The sequence below is a fragment of the Plectrocnemia conspersa genome, unplaced genomic scaffold, assembly GCF_051122295.1.
Source record: "Plectrocnemia conspersa isolate PC_06_02 unplaced genomic scaffold, ASM5112229v1 ptg000013l, whole genome shotgun sequence".
In the NCBI taxonomy this organism is placed as follows: domain Eukaryota; kingdom Metazoa; phylum Arthropoda; class Insecta; order Trichoptera; family Polycentropodidae; genus Plectrocnemia; species Plectrocnemia conspersa.
The window spans coordinates 15,978,973-15,983,857 of record NW_028277177.1 but is presented as its reverse complement, the minus strand read 5'-3'; the positions used below and the strand labels follow the sequence as shown (position 1 = coordinate 15,983,857).

The following is a 4,885-nucleotide window of genomic DNA, read 5'->3' as shown; positions in this document are numbered from 1 at the left end:
CTGTAATTTAATAATAATAATAATAATAATAAGAACATAGTAATAATAAGAACATAAAATACACACAAAAATACAATTTTTAAAATATTAAAAATAAATAAACTAAAAATATTAAATACTACATAAAAGAGATAAGCAAAAGTTATTAATATAAAATTGGTATAAAATTATTTAAAAAAAACAGTAATTTAATATAACAATCATCAACTGATAATTTTTAGTTGTTTTTGAGCGTTAATATCCTTAAACTATATTCTACCATTTACATGATTACTTTTCTTGCTTTTTGTCTAGCAAAGTCGTCGATGACATCATCGAAGTCTGCTCCCTCCGTTAATTGTTGTTCTATGGATAATATAGCGAGATTTCTCAACCGTAAACTGTGCATCGATGATCTTAAGTAGCTCTTAATTAATTTTAATTTTGAGAAACTTCTCTCACAGCTAGCCACGCTTACAGCAATTGTAAGGAAAATTCGTAATAGAATGACAATATTTGGAACGGAATTCCCAAGATTGTATTTTTGAATGAATTGTAAAAGTTCTTCAATGAGTCTGTTTTGTCTTTCATGGCTGCAGCAGCGACGAAGCTAATTAATCTTTGTCTTTCAACAAAAAACTCTTTCTTGTTAATGTCATCATGATCATCATTTATCTGAAAATTATAATTTTCGTTTAAAAGATTAGACGGAGCAAGAAATCCATATTTCTCAGCAAGAACATGAAGCTGTTCAAATCTTGTATTGATTTCTTGAATCACCCTATCCAGAGAAGAAAACATTTCTCTTCGCAATTCAGTCTCATATGGTAATTCAGCATCATGTGATCCTTCATCAAACATTCTTTTTTTCTTTTTGCACCGACGCTGACGCTCCATGACAATTCCTAGATCAACACAAATTTCCTTGGCATATATTATTGCATTGTCCACTAGCTTATCCCTATTTTCCATTAAAAATGCCTTTAAAGCCTTAAGTTTTACATCACAATGTTGTATATTTATCCCTTTGGTTTGAAGGTAAATCTGTGTTTCGTTAATTTCCGTAAGAACTGATTCCCATAGGCCGAGAAAACACAAAAATGAAAAGGATTGCAACGCACCAAGTAGTACGCCAGCTTCCGACCTTGTGCATATGTTTTCCTCTTCGCTAGTCAGATCTTCCAAGGATTTTAAAATATTTGAGAATTTTTTTTTTAAGACACTCACAGCTTTAGCTCTTGCACTCCATCGAGTTTCTACTACACGTTTGAGACTTTGGGAAGTCACCGATGTCAGAATATCCCATCGATGAGTGGAGGACGAAAAAAATCCGTAAAGGCGGTCCAAAACTCCAAAAAAAGTTATAGAATTAATAGCCACTGAAGCTGCGTGTAGACCGGACAAATTCAGGGTATGATTAGTACATGCAACAAACTCTGCTTTACTATTAATTTCTTTTATGCGTTTTTGCACACCAGTACATTTTCCAGCCATCACAGCCGCATTGTCATATGCTTGTCCTCTACAATTTTGAATATCAAGTCCGTCATTTTCTAATTTCTCCAAAATCATTGTCGAAATATTCTCGGCGGTTTTACCTTTCGTCTCGATAAAATCGACAAATGATTCCATTATCTTCACTTTATCTCCATCAATCATTACGTAACGCAAAACTTGGCTCGTTTGATCTTTATGAGAAATGTCAGGAGTGCTGTCGAATATTATAGAATAGTATTTGGCTTGTTTAACTTGTTCTAAAATTTTGCTTCGTACTTTATTTCCCAAAATTTCTATAAATTCATTTTGAATCGTAGGTGACATATAAGATAAGGTGAATTTATTTCCCAGCTTAATTCTTAGAATATGTTCTCTCAGCACTGGATCATATTTTGCCAACAAATCTACTAGTTCTAAAAAATTTCCTCTATTATTTATTGTGTTTTCAGTATCAACGTTAAATTCAGAGTCATTTCCTTCTCGATGACCCCGTAAAGCTAAATTCTGTTTCGCTAAGAATTTAATTATGTCCAACAATCTTGAAAGAATATGTCTCCACTTCTTCAACAGTTTCCAACAGAATTTTCAACAGCTTCCTGTTCTATTTTATCAATAGTTGCTCCGCAAGTAATTCTAATTTCCAGCTCCTTCCATTGCATGAATTTTTTTACGTGAGTCACACTGGATTCATGTTCGAGTAGCTTAGGATTAAGTTTCCACCAAGTAATAAATCCATCTAACGAATTAAAACTCGAACAATTTTCAGCTGGAAATATTTTGCAGCAAAAGCAGTAGAGAGCTTTCTTGTAAGGCGAGTATATTAACCATGACCGTAACATTTTTTCGCCATTTGGCAAGGTTTGAAAAAACCAATCGCGAGTTATTTTTCTGTTCCGTCCTTTAATTGATGAACCTCGACGAATGGTTTCACCAAAATCTGAATCTAGGTGTTGGATCACAGATGCACCTTGGCGTACCAGTAAGATTCTTGTATGATCACTAATTTTGCTTGGCCATAGACCAGCGTCTTTTAAGTTAGCAGCCTTAAATTCAGACACTTCATCGCTCGTAGTGGAAGAACTTGAACTTGGCAAAGTAATAATAATTTCTTCAGATACAGGATTTATTTCAGGTGCAGCAATAGTAGTTTCTTCACGTGCAGTATTACTTGTTTGTTCACGATTGAAGTATTTAATTAGTGCTCCTTTACTTTTTTATATTTCTTCTTCCTTCTCTTTTCTCTTTTTTCTATAAGCAGCGCCGCTATCTCTCGTTCTTTTCATCTTGGGATGGATTAAAAAAATAATAAAATTTAAATAAAAAACAAAAAAAAAATGCATATTTATAATAATTAGACATAATGAACTTACCACTTCGTAATGTAGAAAATTGAGAATTATAAATTTACAAACTGCAAAATTGCACTTTCTTCAGGAGCATCAATGGTCTTAACTTAAAAGACAAACATAACATTCTTAGCAACATAAACATACAATTCTACTTCCACTAATTGATTACAATAGTATTTGCTAAAAAATCTTTATGTTAATACTTTATATTCTAGAGTGTAGAGCTAATAAAATAATAGATTTTAAAGTTTAGACAATAAAATAATAAATTTACTCTTTTATAATGAAAAGCCTATTTCAATGTTAATTTCTGGAAAGCAAAGCCGGTTCAATTATCAAATTTTTCGATGTTTCACCTTGTGCGAAATATCTCTCCAAGAGTATTAACAAACTCTAAAACAGTGGTAGGCAACCCGCGGCCCGCCTCGAACATTTTTCCGGCCCGCGAAATTCATCACACTTTTACAAAATATATTAATTTTATAATGGCCAAAGTAAAATTAATATTTTTTAACGATTTTTTTTTTTATTTCATTTATATTTATATGGTTTTTATATTTATTTTTTATTGTTATACATTTCTTTACAATGTATTCTACGTTTAATATCATTATTATTATAATATCTATGTTTACATGTAGGAATAAGAGTAAACACAATAATAATAACTCATTATGTTTCAATTTTTCACTCCAAAAAAATGTCTATAGTGTATCTCAATCTAATATGGGAACATATAATTTTATATGTGGCCCGCGGAGTTATGATGCATTTCCAAATTGGCCCGCAAGATCATTTGGGTTGGCCATCCCTGCTCTAAAGTGTATTTAATTTTAATATTTATTAATTCATTTTAATATATTTAATTTTATTTAAATAATAACGAGTAATACATATCAACGTATTTTTAATAAATATCTTATTATGTAATATTTAACTTTTAAATTCAAAAGATTACTTTAATTTCTCAAAAAATATAACATTAAAAATATTCTATTCATTATTAATATTGTGTAATATTTAAAAACTGATATCTATATTAAAAGAATAATCGTTATCAGACAGGTTTTGGTGCTTTCCTGTTGGCTGTTATTTTTTTATTCATTTATTTTTAATTTGAGCTACAATTACAAAATTTGTATGTAATTAACTTCTTAACAAATGTAAGTAATTAATTTTTTAATTTTGGTGTAAGGCAGAAATTCATTTCAAATTTACAAATAAACAGATGATATTTTAAATTAGTACCCACTTTTTTTCATTTACGGTGTTTATTTGTAATTGTGTTATTTTTATAGTTTAATATACGACGCGAATAACGTAAGTCTGATTTTTTAGCAAGTTCAGATTTTGATTGAATAAGGTTATATGAGTGATTTTGCGATTTCAACCAACTTCTTAAAAATATAAAAAAACTAGTGTTGGCAAAATATCTATCGTCAAATGAAAAATTATTTAATTTAAAAAATGAAGTGTTTTCGTTGTTTTCTAAATTTTTTTTATCGTTTTTAAATATTTTTTAGCAAATTTTTTCAATGAATCTTTTTAAAAGGCCACTATTATATTTAATTTTAAAATTATGTATAAGTAGATAAGTTTTCGACAAACGTTATAAATGATCCATAGGTATAGCTCTAGACATGTAACTTGTCCTATTGCTATAGTGTGAGTAAATATGTATACTAATCTGCACTGATTGGACCCTGTAAAATAATTTTTGACGTAAAGACTTTTTAGTGGACGGCGATAACATAGGGATGGTTTAGGATCAAGCGGTAGCGGCGAAATACTTTCCCTATCGCTCGCTCGCGTGTTAAGTGACTAGAGGGAGTGAGAGATAAGGCATTCGGACCGTATCCCCTTATCGCTCACACACTCTCGTCACTTAACACGCGAGCGAGCGAAAGGGAATGTATCTCACCATACGCGCCTGTTGGTGTTAGGTAGAATGGGTGTGAGTCAATAGGCAATTGGCACAGAGCAAAGCTGTCGTCTGTTGAGTACACGGTGTTTATCAAGTATTGAGATGTCGGAATACAGCAAATTAGGGCAAGGAAGAG

The 4,885-nt window shown here is 31.0% G+C and overlaps 1 pseudogene; it reads right to left on the bottom strand.

Moving 5' to 3' along the window:
- Positions 1-243: 243 nt before the first annotated feature.
- LOC148227410 (zinc finger MYM-type protein 1-like) lies at positions 244-2,315 on the bottom strand (annotated as a pseudogene).
- Between the last annotated feature and the right edge of the window lie 2,570 nt (positions 2,316-4,885).